The sequence below is a fragment of the Nicotiana sylvestris genome, chromosome 7, assembly GCF_000393655.2.
Source record: "Nicotiana sylvestris chromosome 7, ASM39365v2, whole genome shotgun sequence".
Lineage (NCBI taxonomy): Eukaryota > Viridiplantae > Streptophyta > Magnoliopsida > Solanales > Solanaceae > Nicotiana > Nicotiana sylvestris.
Genome location: NC_091063.1, coordinates 163,250,048 through 163,274,781, shown reverse-complemented (window position 1 = coordinate 163,274,781; position 24,734 = coordinate 163,250,048). Strand labels below are relative to the sequence as shown.

At 38.0% G+C, this 24,734-nt stretch overlaps 2 long non-coding RNA genes across 2 annotated transcripts; one reads left to right on the top strand and one right to left on the bottom strand.

Annotated features, from left to right (window-relative positions):
• Positions 1–1,704: 1,704 nt before the first annotated feature.
• On the bottom strand, positions 1,705–14,414 carry LOC138872674 (uncharacterized). Its single transcript, XR_011401181.1, has 2 exons — positions 13,450–14,414; positions 1,705–2,099 (listed from the first exon to the last, which is right to left on the bottom strand). It is a non-coding gene; the product is annotated as an uncharacterized lncRNA (long non-coding RNA).
• LOC104243991 (uncharacterized) lies at positions 9,990–23,990 on the top strand. Its single transcript, XR_715338.2, has 2 exons — positions 9,990–11,530; positions 23,750–23,990. It is a non-coding gene; the product is annotated as an uncharacterized lncRNA (long non-coding RNA).
• The last annotated feature ends 744 nt before the right edge of the window (positions 23,991–24,734 follow it).

Sequence of the window (24,734 nt, the reverse complement as noted above, 5' to 3'; positions counted from 1 at the left end):
CATACACAGTCGCCATCTATGGCAGCCCTCACGTCGAGCTCCGGAAGAGTCGCCATGGCTGCTGCTTCTGCTGCTTCATCTTCAACTGGCTTCTCCCTTACGTCCATCTAACCACCAACACCCCTCGAACCCCAATCCGCCATGGCTGCTGCCTTTTCTTCTTCGTCAAGCTCCAGCAGCCATCGCGCGAGCTGCCAGGCTTCACCTTCTTCATCGTCGTCACGTCGCCGGAAAACCTTCGTCGAGACCTAGCTCCACCAAGCCAGCCCGTCACCTTGTTGCTTCTTCATCGTCTTCGACCAAACGACCCTACTGTGTCATCACTGCTGTTTCCCGTCGTCCATGGCTGCTCCAGCAGCGTAGCTGCTGCTGCTTCATCCAGCCAGTAACACGCCACTGCTACGTTCAGTTGCTTCTTCGTTGGTCGTCTTCGTCGTCGAGTTATTTTGGTGCGATAATTGTTTCCGGGCAGATTTGTTTTCGTTCGAGTTCATCGTCGTTCCGATCCGGTTAGTTGGTTTAAGTTTCGTTTCTGTCCGTAATTTGTTTGATATTTTCGGATCTGAAATAAGTAAATGTTTGATTCTTGTTTTTGTTCATGTTTATCGTTTTTTTTTATTTTCTTCAGTTTGTTTCATTTTTTCTTGTTTATTTTTTAGGTAGAAATTGTTAGTTTAATTATAATGTTGTTAGATTTAAGTTGATGTTCAATTAATTATTTCTTCAGTTTGTTTTTATTAATTTAAAAGGATTTAGTTTTAATATAAAAATATGTTAGTTTGATAACTTGAATCCGTCATCTTTGTTGTTTAATATAGATTTAATTCGTGTTCATTTTTTTGTTTGAAGTTCGTTTTTAATCCAGTGATTTAATGTGAGCTTATGTTTTGGTTTTTAATTTTTTGATTTAGTTTGAATCATTCATCTTTGTTGTAATGTTGTTAGATTTAATTTGAAGATCAATTGATTATTGATTAGTGATTTGAATCCGTTTATTTGTTCTGTTTAAGTTTAATTTGAATTTGAGCTCAATGATTTGAATATACTTGTTTGTTATTGTTGTTGAATCTGAAAGTAGATTTGTTGTTTAAAAATATTGTTCAGTCAAAATAATTCCAGTTGTTTCTTTGTTGTTCATCATTTAGTTTGAATTTTTTGATTGAATTTGATTAAGAATTGGTTATATTTGCTGTATTTTGGTTAGAATTGATTAGGTGAATTGGTTATAGCTGATGGTGGTAGAATGGTCAATTGCAGTATTTTCAGGGGTAAAATGGTAATTTCAGTAATTTCAAAGGGGTATTTTTGGAATTGAAAATCTGAACAATTTTTTATTTTGAATGCTCTGTCCATTAAGATTAAATAATATTTAAATAATATTAAAATAATACGTAGTGGGGGACAAGACATAATGGTGGGGAATTAATACATTATTTAATATAGTGGGGGACAAAACATGCGGTAGTGGGGTAATAAGTGATTTAAATAAGGGAAAAATATATGTTAGTGGGAATTAATATTTGTTTAATATAGTGGGGGACAAAACATTAGGTAGTGGGATTAAAAGGGGGATGGGTAGGAGATAGTAGGATTTAATTTAAATAAGGAGAGTTTGGCTATAAAATAGGGGGGCTGGACATAAAATAGAAGAGGGTGGATATTGAAAAGAGAGGGAATTCCGAAAATATTAAGACTTCCAAAAAATAAAAAAAATAAAAACATTCTGGAAATTTAAAGAGAGAGTAGTATACACCTGATATACAATCTAAATATTCTGATATACGGATTCAGAAATTAAGGGTTAAACATTAACTAGTCTTTCAATCTGAAAAGATTCCCTTTGCTTCTGCCTGTTAATTGTTGTTGGTGTCTCTGGATTTTCGTTTGATTTGTTCCTTGAGTTTGGTTGGTTGTTTGCCACTACTTCACTGGTTTGCTGGATTTTTATCTTGATTTTAAAATCTGTCACTGGTTTCTCGTTGCTGGTTGTTACTGGTTGTTGGGTGTTGCTGTTGTTGTATGCTACTACATTTCTGCTGATCTTCCTTTTCTTTTGCTTCCAATATCAGGTACACAACTGACACGCTGATTACTATAAACTGAAACATGAAGCATGAATATGAAATGAAGAGTTAAAGTTCTGAATTTATCTTAATTATATTCTGAATTTTATTTGTATATATACATTATTTAGCTTACTCTAATCAGAATCATGTAGCTGTTTAATATATATAGTGGAACATCTGACGGTAGCTTAGCGGATGAACTATCTATATATTGCCTAAAAAGTAAATAAATTGTGTAGTAACTCTGTCTAGTTAATTCGTTATTATTGGATGATTATCATGTCTCAAAAAACATGTTAGCTGATTTAGACTATTCTTAAACATTCAACAGTTAGTTCATTAAACGAATAGATCATTTCGGAACTTGTAGGAATATTGTTTAGCTAAATACTATTGGTTAATTTCAGCATGTAAATGGTTTAGGATTAAAATTAGATTGCCAAGTTTTTTTTTTTAATTTGACAAACTGTGAACATGCCTAGTATAATGTAACTAGGTAGTAACATATGAATGAGATGGCCCAGGTCCAGTTTTGTGCCATACATGTTGGGTGGGCCCGCATTGGCAACAGACTGCCCTGCTTGCATCATTTTCAAATTTTACGAATCATATTCGGAACCCAAATATAACAACTCATAAGCATGTAAATAAATTAGGACCTTTTCTCTTTCATTTTGTAGAGACAAATTTAATAGAAAAAATGTAGGCACTTTAGGATTATCATGTTAAAATAAATAAGATGAGCCTCACCCAATAAAACGCATAAGTTGCGGGGCCCTCAAAAAAGGTTAATAATTGTATAGACTTCGGGATCGGTCGTTTAGCAAATTTCACGACCTTACCCCAAAAAAAATGATACGCTAGTCGCTTTAGGCGCGCCTTTAACAATTTATTTTCTTAAACTCGGGTGCACATTTATGTGACCCAAATCCAAATCTCAACAGAGTCGAAATATGTCGATAACCACGGGTACATTGATGTGACGTGGTTCAAGATATATTTTCATGATGTTGCAATTCTTGATAAAAATAATAATAATGATAAAAGCGGTTAAAAGTTAAAATTCGCACATATGTTCAACATGTATTATATCAGATAATCAATCCGAATATGACAGTTGAGCGACCGTGCTAGAACTACGGAACTCGGGAATGCCTAACACCTTCTCCCGGGTTAACAGAATTCCTTATCCGGATTTCTGGTGCGCGGACTGTAATACAGAGTCATTCTTTTCCTCGATTCAGAATTAAAACCGGTGACTTGGGACACCATAAATCTCCCAAGTGGCGACTCTGAAATAAATAAATAAATCCCGTTTCGATTGTCCTTTAATTGAAAAAACTCCCTTCCGCGCCCCTTTTGGGCGGCGCGGGCGAAAAAGGAGGTGTGACACCGTCCTGTAGTCCCAATTACATCTATCTAGTGGATCTCCCGAGATACCGTCCCGTAGTCCATCATATGTATCCGAAGGATCTCCCGGGATCCTGTCCTGTAGTCCAACTATCAGTGCACGGGAATCTACCAGAATCCCAATCCGTAGTCCCAAACATAAATACCTAGTACTGGAGGAATCTATCGGATGCAGTCCCGTAGTTCCATATAATTGTGTAGGGGGATCTACCAGAATCCCACATTCGTAGTCCCAAATAAACAGACATAGGGGATCTACCGGAATCCCACATCCATAGTCCTAAATAAAGAGACAAGGGGTATCTACCGGAATCCCACATCCGTAGTCCCAATGTAAATACACAGCAGCAACAGGAAAATATTCAGAAATGACAAATTTCATATTGAGGCAACAAGTAATTCTAGCCTAGCATGCTGCACAGAATTCAGGTAAGGCAGTTTGAGCAAATAAAGCAATTAAATCACTTAGACATGCTTCCTAAGTTACAACAGGCTTAATAGTGCGAGTAATAAAAACAGGAAAGGAAACATACTAGTAATTACTTAATAAAAATCGGATTTCCAACAATTAGCACAAGTACGCACTCGTCACCTCACGTATAAGGCATTTCAATTAACAAATATACCAAAACCTAAGGGGAAAGGTCCCCTACACAAGGTTAGACAAGCCACTTACCTCGAACCGGCTCAATAATCAATCAGAAACCATACTCTTGCCACGAGTACTCAAATACAAATGGCCCATGTGAGCACGTGATTTTTGTTTCACGGAGACTACTCCAAAAGAAATCGGAAAAGAAATAAAACAAGTTACCTTCGGGTACAATTTTGAGGATTTGTGTGACGTTTTGATAATTGTTTTGTTCGTAAATGCTCACCTTGCTATAATTAAAAAATACAAAAAAAACATATGTTGCATGCATTTAGGAAAATGGTACATTTAGGAATTAATTAACCATTATTTGGTTTTAAAAGCGAAAATCACAAAAATACGCATTTCTATTCTATCTGTTGTCATGGTAATTTTATTAAAAGTTTTAATTCGTGGATAATTGTTGTTAGGTGTTAATTAATATTTGTGTAGTTTAATTTTGGGTTTTAGGAATTTTTGGGTTAATTATAAGAAGGAAAGAATGGATTTGGGCCAAAATTTAAATAAAAAATCAGGCTCAAACCAATTACCACAACCCAGTCCAAACCCAGGCTTCCCAGGCACACCCCCAAACGACGCCGTATTAGCATCCCCCATTCTGAGCCATTGATTGATTCAAATGAACGGTCCAGATTAGGCCATTCACTTACCCAAACGACGCCGTATAGGGCCATCTGATCTCAACCGTTAACCCAATCCCATCCAACGGCCTCAGGCCATCCCCATATGCCCGACCCATTTAACCCCAGACCAGCCCGACCTCCTTTTGGGTGGAACGACACTGTTCCCTTTAAGTGAAGGGATCTTGGCCCTTGATTTCACTTGATCCAACGGCCAGGATCCATTTTTCCCCTTCGTATATAAGCCCTTCATCACACCCCGCGCCCCCTATCCAAACCACACCCCCCTCACCTCCAGTTCATCATCATCTCTCAAGAGACGAACCCATTCCAAACCCTAGCCGCCCCCATACACTCTCACCATAAACCCGGCGGCAACGACGCCGGTGACCACCAAAGTAACACCCCTGATGCACCTAACCACCCTGAACACGGATCTGTTACCCCTTTGCCTCGAATCATCCCCCATCGTCTCGAATCTTAGTTTGAAGATTCGAGCCCAACCCTGACCTACACCAACCCACCCCAGTTTCACACCAGTCACCACCCTGGCCTCACTCGTGACCAAACCAAGCTTGGTTTGGTCCGAATCTACCCACAAATCCTCAAGCCCCAAATCGAACTGTTCGAACCCTAGAACACAAGAACTTTTGGGAGTCCGGCCAGTTTTAACGGAGGGTTGGGGTCTAATGGACCTTAATCGAAGTGTTCTCAGTTGAGAACACCTCGATTAAAGTTTGTTCGACCTCAAATGGGCAAATCCAGTTCAGGCCTGGGTCGTCTGTTGTTGAGCTTCCAGAGTGAGTTCCCTTTTTCTTTTCTATTTTGTTTAAATGTTGTTTGAGTTTGTCAGCATGTTTAATTAGTTTGTTTGGTATTTCTGATATTTTCTTCCAATTTGTTCTCCATCTTCGTAAGACCTTTTATTTGGTCGATTGTTCTTTTGTTTATGTTTGAATACGTATGGTGATATACATATTTCAATTTGATTAATATCATCGAATAGATAATTCATATAGATTCCCTATGTCGTGCAAAGTTGTTGAAGGCAGTTGATGCCCCGTTCATGTTGTTTGTTTGATCGACTGATTGTTCTGTGTTATAATTAGTGTAGTCGATTAGATAAACGTCGTCGATTAGTTTTATAGGACTAAATGTTCAAATATTCTGATTCTAATAGCTTCATATGGTTGATCGAATCATTGTCGTTTAGCTGGTTGATTGACATTATCTGTGAATGGTTTGTAGCTGCAATGCAATGGCTAGAACTCAGTTTAGGGCAGCCTGAATTTGAACTTTCAGAAGTTCCCAATTTCCTGCTGTTGAAGCAGGGTAAAACAGTAATAACTGGGGGCTAACAGGGGTAGTTTGGGGGTGTGAAAAGAGCAGAAATGATTAGTTTAAGTGAGCTGACAATAGGGTACTGAAATAGGATTAAACTAATGCAATAGTGGGGAACCAAACTTGGTAGCATGGGGGTAATTGAATATTGTCAGCTGCCCATACCATTGGGGCACAAAACATATGATAATGGGGAATAAAGGGGTATGGGCAGAGTTGAGGGCTGGGGGGAAACGAGGCAGCCTAGGGCTGGCTTGTATTTAGCCTATAAATAGGCTCATTTAAGGTAGAGAAAGGGGTTAGACATCAGAGTTTAAGGTTAGAGAAAAATAGAAATTAAAGGGTTAGAAGGTCAAGTTTAAGGGCTGGACAGTTAAGTTGAGAGCTGGACAGCCTTGAGTGTTGAGAGATAGAAAGAAAAGCAAAAACAAGGTTGGACTTTCAAGCCTTGAATAGGCCAGCCTTATTTCAGTTTAATAGAGAGTTAAAAGAGGGTATGATTTTTGAACACAACAGTCAGAAGTTTGCTTTTCTGCATCTATTTCCCTTCTTTGATTAGCCTGCATTTGTCGGGGACACTATTGCGTTTTCAGCTTATTTTTCCTTGTTTTCCCTGCTGGTATCACACTGTTTCAGCTGGTTATTTTGGTGTTTGCTGAAAGTTCACGAGATTTCAGTTTGGTTTAAATCTGTTGTTGGTTTCTCTACTGGGTATTATTGGATTTTTCTTTACGGGGACTGCTGTTCATAACTAAAATCTGACTGTTGGGTGGTTACTACTGTTTACTGCCTTTGTGTTGCTGCCTCTCTGTTGCTGTTGTTGCTGTGTTGTTACATACTATTCTACTGATCATTCCCCTTCTTCTTTTGCTTTCCTATACCAGGTACACGACTGATACACTGTAAATATAAGCTGAAATTTGAAGCATGAATACAAAGAAAGTTGGAAGAGCTGAAGTTATTTCGAATTAGCTTTAGAAATATACTGAAAAATAGGTTGTCAGCATAATAATTTACTTTCCCTAACAGAACTATGTAGTTAGCTGTGATGTAACTGAACTTTTATGCATATCATTTAGTTGGAAAACCCTGTGTGTTGCTTATAATTGAAAGTGATTAATGTTGTAGTAGTCATGTTCTATTAGTTCCTTATTGTTTTGTCAAGAAGCATGTTAGGTACCCAATAGTTCCTGCTTTAAACAAATGGCCTGTTTTAAGTTGGTAGGAATATGGCTTGATTAAGGCAAATAGTACGTTTCATTTCAGTTCCCCCCCCCCCAATTGTTTATAAATGTCAAACATATATCAAACACATTGAATAGGCCCAATTGGAATAAGGGTGGCCCAGGCCGAGTTTAACTTTATGCACATTGGGCCTAGGCCCGTAATATCTAAACGACTGCCCATATACGCGTTCGTGTTCGGATTTTGCAAATCATATTAGGAACCCGACTATAACTAACTTGTGAGCATGTAAATAAAGTTGAACCGTCCTTCTTCTTTCATTATTCGAGACAAATTCAATAGAAAACATAGCCACTATAGGATCGTCCTTTTAAAATAAACGAGATGAGCCTCGCAAAAAAAAATGCAAATTGCGGGGCCCTCAATAATTGATCATAATAAATACTTAGAATTTGGGACGGACTATTTAGTGAATTTCACTGCCTTCCCCGAAGATAATAACGCATTAGACTCTTTAGACACGATTTAATTAAATTATATCCTTAAACTCGGGTGCACATTTATGTGACCCAAATCCAAATCTCAACGGAGTCGAAATGTGTCTCCAATCACGGGTACATTGATTGTGAGGTGGTTCGAGATGCGTGTCCATGACATTGCAAATCCCTTTTAAAAAATAAGAATGAGATGAGCCTCGCCGAATAAAAACACAAAATTGCGGGGCCCTCCATAAATATTTGCTTTAAAATTGCTTAGATTCCGGGACGGGCCGTTTAGCAAATTTCACAGCCCTACCCAAAATAATGATACGCTAGTCGCTTTAGGCGCGTATTTAATAATGTTAACTTCCTAAAACTCGGGTGCACATTTATGTGACCCAAATCCAAATCTCAACAGAGTTGAAATATGCCAACAACCACGGGTGCATTGATGTGACGTGGTTCGAGATGTGTTTCCACGATGTTGCAATTCTTGTTAAAAAAATAATAATGGCGAAAGCAGTTAAAAGTTAAAATTCGCACATAGGTTCAATATGTATTAAATCAGATAATCAAGCCGAATATGACAGTTGAGCGACCGTGCTAGAACCACGGAACTCGGGAATGCCTAACACCTTCTCCCGGGTTAACAGAATTCCTTATCCGGATTTCTGGTACGCAGACTGTAATAAGAGTCATTCTTTTCCTCGATTCGAAATTAAATTGGTGACTTGGGACACCCTAAATCTCCCAAGCGGCGACTCTGAAATAAACAAACAAATCCCGTTTCGATTGTCGGGCGGAAAAAGGAGGTGTGACAGCCCAAATTTATTCAATTCAATTTCATAACGTAAATAACACTTCAAGTAACTGATTCTACAAAGAAATTCTAAGCTAATACGCGAAATTAGGTAAAATAACCAAAATGCCCCTCAGGCACATGTCTCGGAATCGGGTAAAATTTATATTTTTAGAATCCTCACACTCTCACGAGTTCATACATACCAAAATTATCCAAATCTAAAGTCAAATTCCCACTCAAACGTCAAATTTTAGGTCTAAGAACTTTCTTCCAACTTTTCCCCAATTTTCATTTCCAATCCGAAATTAAATGATGAAACTAACTATATATTGATGGAATATAACTAGAAAGGATTAAAGAATCGTTACCCAATGATCTCCTCTTCAATTTCCTCTCAAAATCACCCTCTCCCGAGCTCCAAATCGAATTTTCAACTTTTGAAACTAAACCCTCGAAATTTCATATTTTTGCCCAGCTGTTACCGCATCTGCGATGACCGCTTCTACGGTCCCCCTTTTGCGGAACCATGATCGCATCTGCAACTTCTCACTTAAGGCTCGATTTCTGCATCTACGGTTATCCTTTCGCAGATGCGGGGCCGCTTCTGCGGTGAAGACTCCGCTTCTGCGGTCCCTACTGCCTTTCCTCCATTTCCACTTTTGCGGTTACTCCGCTGCTTCTGCTGCTCTGCACCTGCGAAACCCAAACCGCAGGTGCAGTTATGACAGAAACCAGCTGAAGCTGCAACTCCCAAACTCCAAAAATCCTTTCGCCAACTATCCGAAATCATCCTGAGTCCCCCGGGACCTCAACCAAACCTACCAACATATCCCATAACTTCATTCAAACTTTTTCCAATCTTCGGAACGCTCAAAATAACATCAAAACACCTATTTTTCATCGGATTGAAGTCTAAGAACCCCAAAAAACTCTAAAAATACGCTTTCGATCAAAAGGTCTATCAAACCTCGTCCGAATGACCTAATATTTTTGCACACACGTCACACTAAACACTACGGAGCTACTTCAACTTTCGGAATTCCATTCCAACCCTCGGATCAAAATCTCACTATCGAATCGGAAACTTCAAAAATTCAATTTTCGGCATTTCAAGCCTAAATTAGCTACGGACCTCAAAAAAACAATCCGAACACGCCCCTAAGCCCAAAATCACCCAACGGAGCTAACGGAACCATCAGATTTCCATTCCGAGGCCGTCTTCATACTGTTCCGATTAAGGTCAACTTTCCAACACTTAAGCTCTCGTTTAGGGACTAATTGTCCCAAAACTCTCCGAAACTCAAAACCGAACCTCTCGGTAAATCAAAATAGAAGAAATAAACTAGGAGAAAGTAATTAATAGGGGATCAAGGCATAAATTATTAAAACGACCGGCCGGGTCGTCACAACCCAGTCCAATACTCGGTCTATATCTTTAGACCTAGAGACCCCAAAACTACGTAGTTTGAAATCTAAATTATGCAGTTTCATCAAAGTTTCCTTTTTAATAAAATAGAAAATTGATCTTTACACCAAAACCAATACCCACCTCTTCAATCCCTCTATTGGGCGTCCGGAAATCGTCTCCGCTGCCTAGCACCACTCCACCACCACTTGCCGCAACGTTGACCGCCGTAGAAAATCGCTTTACAGCGGCGTGACACCTCTAATCGACCCCAAGTTTTCACCACATGCTCCTTATACCATCTTCATCCCTAATCCATCGTTATTTTCCCCGAGAAACTCATCTAACCCAACGATTTGTAGATCTAAGAATTCGAGAAAATCCAAATCATCCCCTTTTCGATTCTTCCTTGAATATGCCTTGTTTGGGTTTGAGACTAACACCAATCGAACGCTCTCAATGAAAGTTGTTGATTTTTCTCTCGTTTTCTCTTGGCATGTGATGAGAGTTGTAACATGCAGCACTAGCCATCAAAGAAATTTCGACGAGTTCTCATGTTACAATCCCTATTACTGGCCGGAGTCCTTGCTTGTCGGACTTCGCGTTGCTTACCAAATTTCTTTGACATCGTTGGGTGTATAGCCGATTGGTATATTCTTCTTCCTCTTTTCTGTATTTTACTCTGTTTGTTGTACCTCCGTGATTTCTATACCAACATGATTAGCTAATCATTTGATTTAATTAATAATTAATTGTTCAAGTTTATTCGATTGTATGTGTTAATTAGCTTAATTGTATTGAATTACTTTAACCATTAGTTAATTTTGTTTTCAGTCCAACTTGAATTTTAAGTGTGCTTTCCGTTTGGTCTAGCTTTAGAGATTTTGGGCTTGTTTTATCGTAAAGACAGGCCCACAAAATTTAGATTCCAGTTGGGAAAGGAAATAAGGATTATGAGCCAGTTGGCTTAAGCCCAAGCCTTTGGGTGTTACCTATAGAGAAAATAAAAGGGAATTACAGGGGTAATTGAGGGAATAATTGTGTAACTGTTTATGAAGCTTCCAGAAGGCTAAAAACGGACTTAACATCAAAGAAGTGGGAAATAGGTCAGGTATTGGGGGCTGTTAGAGGTAAAAACAGAAAAGAACAAGGATTAAAAGGAATAAAAATTTAAGAAACTAGCCCTGATTTTTAGTTATAAAAGATACTCTCCCCTCACATTTTCTTCATGCTCACAAACACACACAAAAAAAAACAGATGAGAACTCATACATATCAGTAGGCTCTCTATAAACAAGTTTTGGAATTCAAAATCCCAAAAATCCAGATCAGAAAAGCAAAAACAAAAGCTTAGAAAACAAAAAAAAAAAAGTAGTAGAGTTCTAGGTCAATTATATACTCCAAACAATTAAAAGTTGAAGCTGTTTCGAAAGCTCTAGTTCTTCTATATTTCTGGTTTCTTCAAGGACCATTCTGGGTTATTTTTCTGATGTTTGTTGTTCGTTGATCCAATTGTAGCTGAACTTCCTTCTTTGATTCATATTATTCTTCTTACAGCTTGCATTTCAAGGTACTTCTTCTACTTATTCTACTGTAACTTGAAATATTTAGGCTATCCAAATAAGATCTATGAAATTGCAGTGATATGTTTGAGTCTAAGTGATTGATATCTCTTTGAATTGCATATCTATAATCGTTTGAGTGCTGATAAATGATCATCAAAGCCTGGATTCCGTTTGTAGTATTTACATATGTTAATTGTTGTTTTGTTTAGCCTAAAGTGATAGATTGAACTAGATGTTCACAGGTTATAAGATTTGCAGTAGTTTGTTCATATTTTATCAAATATTCATGTCTATTGTTTTTAAATGCGAATTGATCTGAAACTTTTGTTTTAACAAGTAGCCAAGGTATGATGTGAATCTAAGTAGTAATAGATTGATTGAAGTTGATTCTGTGGTTTGTATGAGAATATGTGTTTAAATTTGTTATTAACATGAAATTAGTATCGCATTTGGAGGCTGGAAAGTTTTATTAATATTTATATTTAGTAATGATTAATTTAATTTAATCAGATGTTAGCTATGTGTTTTCTATATATTACCTTGGATCTTGTTTTAAAAAAGTTTATTTATTAATATGAAGATTTGAGTAATTTAATTTAAAGTTCAAAAATATTTCTGTTGTTAATGAGTAGGCGGTCTTTCTTCCCTTTTCATAAATATTTTGCACTTTTTTTATATAGACTTCAATATTGTATAAGCTAAAATGTCATTTTTGTTAAAGTTACTCAAGCCCTATGATTGATAAGTTTCTAAAGTTACCATCAAAGGATGTGGTGCAGTGGATGAGATTGCTCCCCCCTTAACCAGAGGTCTCGAGTTCGAGCCCTGGGTATGGAAAAATCCTTGGTAGGGAGCGCTTTCCCCCGAATGGGACCCTACGCGATGCGAATCTGAATATAGTCGGACTCCAATGCGGGTACCAAATACTAGGTAGGAAACCAAAAAGATAAGTTTCTAAAGTTGGATCCTTCGTTGATAACGGGTTTCAAGCCAGACCGAGACCTTAGAAATAGCCTCGTATCGGTTGAAGAATGTGGATTCTTCTTGGTATGAGATGTGGGAGTAATCCCCCAAGTTCAATGCTCTACCCCCGGTCACACCTCCTTTTTCCTACCCCCGAATAGGGTATAAGGGAGTTTTTTTCAATTTAAGTGACAATCGAAATGGAATTATTTTTTAAGATCAGAGTCGCCACTTGGGATAGTTTATGGTGTCCCAAGTCACCGGTCTTAATTCCCGAATCGACGAAAGATTGACTTTGTTTTACAGTCTACGAACACAGAAATCCGGGTAAGGAATTTTGTTAACCCGGGAGAAGGTGTTAGGCATTCCCGGGTTCCGTGGTTCTAGCACGGTCGCTCAACTATTATCACTGGCCTAATTATCTGATTAATTACATCCTTGAAACCTATGCATTTTTTAACTTTTATAACCGTTTTTATTTATTTGAGGAATTATTTCAAGGTTATTTAAGACATATCGCAAGCCACATTACATGAAATGCACCCGTGATCACGACACGTTCTATTTAACCTTGTTGTAAATTAGGACCGGGTCACATGAAATGTACACCCAAAAGCCACGCTACGATTTTTTTTTATCAAAATTCTGCCAAACAAGAATATGAAGAAGCAGACGACAAATATTGAACTTAATACATAATTGGAACATTTACGAAAAAGCAACAGCAATGGAAAATTCTCATCATGCTAAGTATTTAGAAATTTTTGAATTTCTACAACCCACAACTTTATTTTAATAAAAATCATGCTCAACTGCAAATATTTCGAGTAACATGCGAGCAGATAACTACATGAACAACTTCAAACATAATCACCAACTAGACAAATCACAGAATTAAATCACCAAACCAACAATTAACATTAAACTAGAATAAAATGAGTAGAGGATTGAAGAATGGAACCTCAGTTAGAGCTTTCCGATTAACTGACTTGCGACAATTACATGGACTCACTTCACAATTGCTTGGCTGCTTATTTCAAAACTCGACCAAGAAAAACTCCACGAGACTGCTTTGAAGCTCGACTAACAGACAAGGCAAGCGAACAGAAAACGTAGCAGCGCCAGAACCTCGTCAGAATCTCGAACGGAACTGAACAAACCCAACGAACTCGACGAACTCGACTCAATCCAACATTCTCATTTTGAATTCAGATCTGGACGTTTTCTTTGGTCGATAAAGAAGATTGGGTGTCCTTGGTACGCTGATGGGTCTAAGTATACAAAAAATGGTTGTTGCTTCGTGATTTTGGTGAAAGAACGTTAATTGCTGATTGAAATGAACGGGGGTGAAGGTCCTTTGGTGTTACAGTGTTCAATGGCAGGTTCTCCTCTAGCCTTTAGGTCCTAAGGTCTAAAATGTGTATTCCCATTTTCAGAAAAGGACGGATGCCCGTCTGTATAGGTCTTCCCTTTTAGGCTATCTTCATTTTTTGTTTTTTCCGTATATTTCAGCCCATTTCCATAAAGTATCGCGGCTGATCTCTTATTTTTCTCTTAGGTTTTTTGGCATTCTGTTTTTCTCCAGCGTTAGTTTTGTGTGTTTTCAGCTGCTCGTTAGGGATCTAGGTTCTTTCATTTTCTTATCTCCAAAACGGCGGATAGCCTCTTTAGTGTATAGGTCCTATTTTTTGTATTTTTGCTGATGAATCCTTAGGTCTAGGGGTTAGCTCCCTTTTATAGGTTTAGGGTTTTAGTGTTATATTTAGGTCAAGGGGTATGTGCCCACACTTTTCTATGTCATGCCCCGGGGCATTAGAGCAATATGGACACCTTTGAGAAAAATCAAAAATCTTTGAAAGAGGGTTCGACATTTTTATCTGAATCAGCTTCAACATGTCCAATTGCCTCAGCCTTTGGAACAGACTGGCATATGGTTCTCCAATAGGAGTAAAAGACTTTTTTCTTTGTTGTTGCCTTCTCATTTTGTACTTTGGCCTCAGTTGAAACCTTTTACTGGTAGGTGGTTGATATGCTTGAGGAGGAGGGTAAGATATTTGCGGAAATGGTGCTAGCCATCGCGGGTCTCATGGGTGTGGAACATGTGGCGATGCATTGCGGATAGGGTACTGGGAATGTGAGATATGACTTTGGGGATTTTGTGGAGATAAGTAGCATTGGGGAGGATTATTTGGAGCACGAGGATATCCATGGGGTCGACATTGAGGCTGAAAACATTTAGCAGGAATGCCCACTGGATCCCGTCGTTGGCGGGGCTCAGCAATATCTTTTCTATCAATCAGAGGACTGACCCGAGCAACTTGTTTGTTCCATCTGAGCCAAAACTCCCCAAAACTTCCCTCAAGTTTCTTTTCCATCTGAGATAGGGAGGAGCGGTCTGGGATAATGTCTAGATTGTACTGAAAGTGTCGAACAAAATCTTGAGCCAAGTCATTCCATACATGCCACTTATTGACATCTTGACGAGTGTACCATTCCAAAGCTGCCCCAATCAAACTCTCACTGAAATATGCCATCAACAAATCATCTTTCCTGCCAACACTTCTCATTTCACTGCAGTAACCTCCCAGATGGGCTACTGGATCTCCACGTCTATCATATAAATTAAGCTTTAGCATTTTAGACCCTTTCAGCTTTATGGATAGCTCATCTTTCTCCACTGTCTTAGTAGGCTTTGCAGTCTCATCGGGAGGCTCAAAATGAGGAGCGTAAGAGTACGGTCCCAAGGCCTTGAAAATTGGTTCTGGAGCACAGTGTTAGGCATCGGGGGTTTTGAACACAGTCTCGCTAGAAGATCGAGTAAAAGTAACTAGTTGAGGAGCTACAAAAGCATAAGTGGTCAAAGGAGCGGGATATGATGTATTTTTGAGGGGTGGAGTGTGAAAAGGTTGTGGGGAGATATCAGTAGTGGGAACCTGGGCTTGTGATAGTGGTGGGATAGTTGCAGGATTTTCACTGTAGTTAGTGGGGAATGAAGGTGGAGGATGCCCTCTGATCCAAGACTGATGCATTTCTGCCATCTGCTGTTTCAACCTTTGGACCTCCTCTTTCAATTCAGACTCTGACTCCACAAACTCCCTTGACGGGTCAACAACTCCTGTGTCCAAGTCTTTGCTAGTCATCGCTACCTTGCTCTTTGACCTTGTGTTGTATGGATGAGTTACCTTAAGAACCACAAACCAACCGCCCTTCTGCTCAATGGAGATAACAAAAAGGAACAAAATGAGGTCATCACGTTAGCGTTAGGGCATTTAACAGCTGCAAATATCACATTGTGTGCAATGCACCTAACACCAATTAACGGTTCTAGAATGACTTCGAGTGTCACAAGGTCACTTGGCATCATCCCAATTTTGTTTATTTCAATCTTCTCTTTTCTTTCCTTTTCTAGCACTTGCTTACTCATTTTCCTTCCTCTTTTTTTCTAATTATCACTCTTTTCTTTCCTATCATTTCTCATATCCCATAATTTCACCCCCTTTTTATTTCCGTCTTTTTTCTTTTTCTTTAAACAGAAAAAATGATTTGATCGAACCCTATGTAGGTTGCCTACGTAGCATGACACCGCATGAATCAGATCTTCGCATAGTTCGAGAAAATCAGGAATAAAGGAAACAAACTAACATTCTCTTTTTCTTTTTCTTTTTTTTTCTTTTTTGCCTTAATGACTACTCTAATGAGAAAAGAGTAGCAAATCCTCTTTTTTTTAATTTTCTAGACTTAATGTTCTATAACGTATTCTAAACTCGAGCATATATTTTCTCCTTTTTTTCTTTTTGAAACAAATACTCTATGGAAAATTATCAAGAGAAAAAAACCTACAAGAGAAAAACATTTTTTGATTCTGTTTTTTTAGGAAAGAAATCTAAACAATAAATTAAAGAAAAATATTTTGAATTTTTATTTGATATCTTTGTAGAAAGATTTCGAAATGAGAAATGAATAAGATAAAAAATATTTTTGGATTTCAATTTGAATATCTAAGGGAGAAACTCTGCAAATAAACCAAAAATAAAGAATGTTGTTTTTTCTTCTATGTACAATGTCCTAAAGTTCTAGTGAAAATAAAAGAATTTTTTTAAATCATTTTTCATCAATTTCCCAAAGAAGAAACTCAAAAGAAAATCTTTTTTGAATTTTTGGAATTGATGTCTTAAAGAAAACTGTTAAAGAGGTACTAAAAGAAAATATCTTTTTTTTTGAATGTTTAGTCTTAATATACTTGTCACACCTCCTTTTTGCACGCCCGCCCCGAAGGGTAAAATGCGCGAGGGAGTTTTTCCAATTTAAGTGACAATATTCGAAATGGGATTATTTATTTAATTCAGAGTCGCCACTTGGGAAAGGTTTGGCTTTCGGTGTCCCAAGTCACCGGTTTATCTTGAATCCCAAATCGAGGAAATTTTCGACTTTTCAAATGAAGTCTGCGAACTAGAAATTCTAAGTAAGGAATTCTGTTGACCCGAGGGAAGGTGTTAGGCACCCCCGAATCCCGTGGTTCTAGCACGGTCGCTTAAATTGTTATAATGGCTAAATATCTGATTTAATACATGTTATAACTTATGTGCTTTTATTAAGTTTAAACCGCTTTTATTATTATTATTTTTATAGAATTGCAACGTCGTAAAAATGCATCTCGAACCATGTCACAATCAATGCATCCGTGGCTGTTAATACATTCCGACTCCGTTGAGGTTTGAATTTGGGTCACATAAATGCGCACCCGAATTTAAGAATGTAATTTAATTAAGTCGCGCCTAAAGAGTCTAATGCGTTATTATCTTTGGGGAAGGCAGTAAAATTCACTAAACAGTCCATCCCAAATTCTAAGTATTTTATTATGACCAATTATTGAGGGCCCCGCAATTTGCATTTTTATTTGGCGAGGCTCGTCTCATTTTTTGAAAGGATAAACCTACAGCGACTACATTTTCTATTATGTTTGTCTCTAAAAATGAAAGAAAGAAAATACACGCTAATTAAATTACATGCTTGGCCAGTTCCGGCCTCTTATTAATTATCGGATTAATTATTTATGAGGCGGGGAATTGTTTCATGCCTTATTCCATGAGCGAACATGCTTTTAATTTAATAAAGAAAATTGCATACAAGATTAATAAAATGCTAAACTCACACTAAACATTCTTCAAGTTGAATTTATAGGTTAATGGAATTAACTACTAGAGGATGCTACTAATGGGATTCGAACATTGTCCTATAAACTGCCTAATGGAATCCGATTTTGACAGAGTTAACTCAAATGATTAAAAGCTATATTGCGTTTGACAAGGTTAGTAGCAGTCTACCCTATACATACAAAATATAACTAAAAATGAAGTCTAGTTATCGATATACTAACTACTCGTGCATTCCACGAATTACATAATTATATCATACGTACAACTAAACAACTGTAAATCACAATACTTAAACAAACTAAGTTTCAATTAAGTACGAAACTACCTACTGTATTTTCCTATTGAGTTACAACCTAAAGAATTACACAAATCTACTAACACTTTATAAGACTATAGGTATAACACCAAATGATTGAAAAATTCTTCGCGTCTTTCATTTCATGCTCATTGTTACTGTTACATCAGTGTGAGATTCAAATGTGTACCTGAATTGGAAAGTGAGAAGAAGAGGAAGATCAGTAGAAGCAGCAGTAGTATAGTGACAGACAGGTTCAGCAACACAGTGAAATCTCTGAATCAATCGAGATTAATGACAGAAATTCCAAGCAACAGAGGCGGGCCAAACCAAATTTCAGAATGGTTTTGAGAACCAAATAGAGTTGCAGAGATGACTCCAAACTGACCAAATATGTTCAACACAATGAATCCAGCACCTCCCAAGCCAAACCCCAAATGAATCAGAACAAATAGAATGACTTGCTACTGGGGTTCGAATGAGTCAAAAGACTCCAAACTTCTAGTACTGGACAGGGTTTCTCCTTTGAAAACCAAAGAGAACTATGTTCTGGTCTTAAAAAAAGGTATGGGAGCTAAACTTCTAATGGGGAACAAATTCAAAGCAAAGAAACAGTCTAGCAGTATTTTTTCTTTTTGTTTCAGAAGCTCCCCCCTCCTTTTCAGTTCTTTTTCTTCTGTCCCTGATGTTCTGCCCTCTTCCCCTTTTATTGCCACACACCGACCCTTTTCCCCCCCAGCTGTTAGTCCAATAAAATACTGATCCCCTCCCATGTGAACCTTCTGTTTTTCCACTCAAAACTTAAAAGAAAAGTATCCCCATGAGATTCCCCTGACAGCCCCCTTTTCCTTATTATAAAGGTTTATCTTTTATTAGTTTAAAAGGGTATGGGCAGCAGGAGTATGTCCTGACAGCACATGCTGCCCAAGGTCTAAAATGGGTAAACATGCCAGCACTTTCATATCAATTCAAAACTAAACTCTGGGACCTATATCAAAACTGCAGCTATAACCAATCCTTAGATGATTTTGATTCAACTAAACTGCAAATGGTTGTTATCAATTCTCAGCTGATTCAAAACAAACCTCAGTAAACAAATCAACAGGACGAGTCAAATTATTACCATTCCAAATTGGAACTAATTGACGACATATATCGAATCGACTACGCGAATTACAATACATTCAATCAATACCAAATGAATCAGAATCGAACAGTATTAACAGGGGGGTTCAAATTGTACTGTCAAAACAAAGAATTGCCCTGGGAACTAATTAATCGATCGAAACTCATTTCAATCGATTATATAATTAAACACATACACTCATCAATGAATAGAGAAAAAATTCGACCAAATAAAAGGTCTGGGCAAGGTGGACAGAATAGTTGACACAAAAAAAAAATGAAAACAAATCAAACTGACATTTAAACACATGAACAAACATTAACAAAACAAATAACATGGAACTGACAAGGAAAAGAAAAAGAAAATACCTTAAAGAATTGAAAATCAGACGACCATGTCTCGGATTTTGAATCGAACCTCTTTTGGGGTTGAACGGACTTTAATCGAAGTGTTCTCAACTGAGAACACTTCGATTAAGGTTTATTAGACCCCAACCTTCTCGTTTAATTGGACAAAACCCTCAGATTCTAGATTTCTAGGGTTCTTAGGGCTGATTTGGGACTCGGGGTTTTCTGGTTAGATTTGGACCAAACCAAGCTTGGTTTGGTCACGATGGAGGTCAGGGGGGTACCTGGTATGGGTATGGATTTGGGGGGTTTGGCATAGGTTGGGGTCCGGCTCAAATCTTCAAACGAAGATTCGAGACGGTGGGGGAAGATTCGAGACCCATGGTTTGTAGATCCGTGTTCAGGGGGTCGAGGTGTACTAGGGGTGTTAGTCTGGTGGTCACCGGCATCGTTGCCGCCGGGTTTATGGTGAGGGAAAGGGGGGGCGGCGCTAGGGTTATAAAGGGTTTGGGTTCAGTCTCTGAAAGAGATGAAGACGAGGGAGGGGGGGTCTGGCTTAGGGCGCGGGGGTGAGAGGGGAAGGCTTATATACGGGACGGGGGGTTGAATTTTGGCCGTTGGATCATCGATGATCAACGGCCTTGATCTTTCCACTTAAGGGGACGGCGTTGTTTGGTCTCAGAGGAGACTGGGTCGGTTTTTTACGGGAATGGGTCGGGCTATGAGGTGTGTTGGGGACCGTAGGATTGAACAAGATGGATGGCTCCGATTGAATATCCTTATACGGCGTCGTTTGGTTTAAAATGGGAGTTGAATTGGACCGTTAGATATGTTTGATCAACGGTCCAGATCTGATAAGCCTTAAACGACGTCGTTTGGTGAGGCCATAGAGATCAGGGAACCGGACTGGGTCATGAAATGAAAAGGGCCTGATTCTTGGTCTCAAATTTAAGCCCAAATCCGGATTTCTTCAATTTTGAACTCCTTTATTTTTTTCCTTCTTTTAATTTCTAATTTAAGCACAATTCCTAATTAAATTGTAAAATCAAAAATAAAACTACACAAATATTAATTAACACTTAACAACAATTATCACACACATTAAACATAAAATCACTCAATGACAACAAATAGAATAAAAAATGCATATTTTGTGATTTTTCCTTTTAAAACCAAATTATGGTTTGATTAATTCCTAATAGTAGAACGATATCCTAAACTTACATGCGACATATATTTTTTGTATTTTTATTTGATAAAACTAAACAATCACAGACAAAACTACAAATAACTACCAAAAATGCCACGTAAATTCCAAAAAATTGTACAACAAGACCATTTGTTTTATTTTTCGATTTCTTTTGGAGTAATTGTCGTGTAAACAAAAATCACGTGCTCACAATACTAAAAGGAAATATAACAGCAATTTTTATTTCGAGTTCTAGACATTAATTTTCTAAAGGAAAACCACCTTAAAAGAATTAGTATTCTAAAGAAAACTTCTAACAGGAATATAAAACGCGAAACCTCTTTTTTTGGATTTTGAGTTACAGCACACTTTTTCAAATACAAAGTGTGAGCACGGAATTTTTGCTTCGCGGAAACTACTCCAAAAGAAATCGAAAAAGTAAAACAAGTTACCTTCGGGTACAATTTTGAGAATTTGCGTGACGTTCTAATAATTATTCTGTCCGTAAATGCTCGCCTTGCTATAGTTAAAAATACAAAAATACATGTTGCATGCATTTAGGAATTAGTGGTACATTTAGGAATTAATTAACCATAATTTGGTTAAAAGAAAATCACAAAAAATATGCACGTGTATTTCTTGTCATTGTGTGATTTTATTTTTTAATATTGTGTGTTAATTATTATAGGTGTTAAATAATATGTGTGTAATTTTATTTTTTGATTTTATAATTTATTTAGGATTTTTGTTTAATTTTGATAATTAAAGAAAGAAGGAAAATGGGTGAAAATAAAGGAAATCGGAATTGGGCCACCCTAGTTGGACCCAAACCCAGGCCCAAAACAGCCCCCAGATCCGGTCCAATTTGGGCAAGCTTTGAGACGCCTCAGACGGCGTCGTATTGGCCCTATTAATCAGAGCCATTGGATTAAATCGATCCAACAGCCAGGATTTCATCTCCTTACCCGTTACCTGAACCCGACCCGTTTCCCGGTTCGAACCGACCCCCCTACTTAAACCAAACGACGCCGTGTTGGTTAACTCCCCTAATCCTGGCCATCGATCTTGATTGATCCAGCGGCCAGGATTAAACCACCCACCCCGTATATAAGACCCAATCCATCACCCCACGCCCCAAACCAAACCCCCCATCGCTTACTGTTCATCCTCGTCCCCACCCAGAAACCCCCTTCACAAACCCTAGCTGCCTTAGGATTCCCCCACCGTAAACCCGGCAACCACGACTCCGATGACTACCAAAATAACACCCCTGATGCACCCAACCACCCTGAACATGAATCCGTTAGCCTTTTGCCTCGAATCATTCCCCATCGTCTCGAATCTTCGTTTGAAGGTTCGAACAAAAACCAGATCTACACCTACCGACCCCAAACTCATACCACAACACCTCTTGACCTCCCTCACACCCTAAACATCGTTGGTTCAGTTCGAATCTGACAAGAGCTGAACGAATCCCAAATCAGACCATAAAGAACCCTAAAAAGACCAAAAGTTGAGGTATGTCCAAATCAACAAAAAGATCGGGGTCTAATAGACTTTAACCGAGGTGTTCTCAGTTGAGAACACTTTGATTAAAGTCCATTCGACCCTAAAAATGGTCGAGTCTGAGTTCGATCCTGGGTCAATTTTGATTTCGAATCCCTGAGGTAAATTTTTCCCTTTCTTTTGTTCCCCTATGAATTCTATCTGTTTTTCATGTTTAGTTTAGTTTGTTTTGATTTTTCTGTCAAGTCTGTGAATCCTGAGGTAATGTTTAGTTTGTTTTGTGTGTTTTATTGATTGTTTGCTGTCTATTATAGCTTGTATAGTTGTTTAAATAAGTGTCGTCAATTAATTTATTTGAAAATTAGAGGAAACAGGACATTAGCTCATTAATACCCTCCATGTATGTTTGCCAGCACCACATCTGTATGCTAACTTATAATGAACCTGTTGAATATGTTCAGTTTTGTCTTTGAACTAGACTACTCATTCGTTCAGTAACCTCATGATCTTCATAGTCTGCTATGGAAGCCTGTTCATTATTGCTTTGGCCTTAGCTTGTTGACTGTTGCCTGTTTGCATTCTGGTTTTGAGTTGGTCAGGATTGGCTCCCAATATGACCAACTCATACCATTTGATTGTCACCCTTGTTTGATTGAGTTTGAATCGTTGGCTGAACTTAGGCTGAGAGTTGGGTATAGCTGTAGAAATCTAATAGACCAACCTGAAATCAGTATTGAGTTTAAGCTGATTAGTTAGTATTCAGTTATTAGTTGAATTTAGAGGGGTTTATATACTGACTATTAAGAGTTAGGGTAATATAGTAATATGCAAGGGTTAAGAGGTAATTTTGGGAGTTTAGTAGCATGTTAATAGGCTGTAAAGTTGAGGCCTGCCTAGGGGTCATTTGTTAAACTTATTTTAATTGACAGTGGGGTACATAACATAAGGGCATGAGTTTATTTGAATACTATAACCCCTCCCATGACTCTTGATTAAAACAAATAGGACAAGCATGGGGAACAATATAGTGGCCATCAAGAAAAGACATTTAGGCATGGGCATTATTGATTAGTTTAAAGGGGTATGGGCAGAGGGGAAAGGCAGCCTGGGGGCTTGCCATTTCTGGCTTATAAATAGGCTGATTTAGAGTTAAGAAGGGGCTGGACAGTTTTAAGAGAGAGAAAAAAAAAGCAAAAACAAGGCTGATCTTTCCACCTTTGGTTGGACATCAGAAATTGAGAGAGATAGAGTGTTAAAGCTGAACTTCTACATTAAAGAGTTTCAGGCTGCTTTTCTTGAGTGTTTGACAAATCAGAAACTACTACTTTCTTGCACCCGGTTGTTTTGTTGGGATACTGCTGGGTTTTAACTTAGTATGTCCTGGTTTCTCTACTTGTTGAACACTGTTTCAGTTGAGTGTCTTGGTTTTCCGTTGGTTTGAAAGTTCACTGGTCTTTTGCTTGGTTTAAATCTGTCACTGGTGTCTCCTACTGGTTATTATTGGATTTTTTTTGCTAGGTTTGCTATTGGTTTTAAAAAATCTGACTGCTGGGTTGTGTTGCTGTTGATTACTGTTTTCTGTTGTTGTGTATGCTACTACTGCATTGATCATTCCTCTTCTTCTTTTGCTTTCCTATACCAGGTACACAACTGATACACTGATCAATGTAGGCTGAAATTTGAAGCATGAATACAAAAATGAAGAGTTGAAGTTATTTTGACTTCACTTTAGAAATATACTGAACATTAGTTGTATGTATGATAGTTCACTTTCTCTACTAGAACCATGTAGTTAACTGTGATGTAACTGAACCTTTATACATATCATTTAGTTGGAGAACTCTATGTTTTGCTTATAATTAAAAGGGACTAATGTTGTAGTAGTCATGTTCCATTAGTTCATTATTGTTTGTCAATAAGCATGTTAGGTACCCAATAGTTGCTTCTTTAAACAAATGGTCTGTTTTCAAATTGGTAGGAATATTGCTTGATTAGACAAGCAGTACTTTACATTTCAGCCCCCTTATAAATGTCAAACATATACAAAATAAGTTAACTAGGCCCAATTGGAATAAGGATGGCCCAGGTCCAGTCCAGGCCCATAATATCTAAATGATTGCCCATATACGCGTTCATGTTTCGGATTTTGCAAATCATATTCGGAACCCGACTATAACTAACTTGTAAGCATGTAAATAAAGTTGGACCGTTCTTCTTCTTTCATTATTAGAGACAAACTCAATAGAAAACATAGCCACTATAGGACGACCTTTTAAATAAAAATGAGACGAGCCTCGCCAAATAAAACGCACAGATTACGGGGCCCTCACAAAATGTATGTGTTGATTACTTAGAACTCGGGATAGGCCGTTTAGCGAACTCCACGTCTTTACCCAAAATAATAATACGCTAATCTCTTTAGGCACACATTTTAATAAATCTTACCTTCTTAAACTCGGGTGCACATTTATGTGACCCAAATCCAAATCTCAACGGAGTCGAAATGTGTCTCTAATCACGGGTACATTGATTGTGACGTGGTCCGAGATGCATGTCCATGACGTTGCAAATTCCTTTTAAAAAATAAGAATGAGATGAGCCTCGCCGATTAAAAAATATAAAATTGT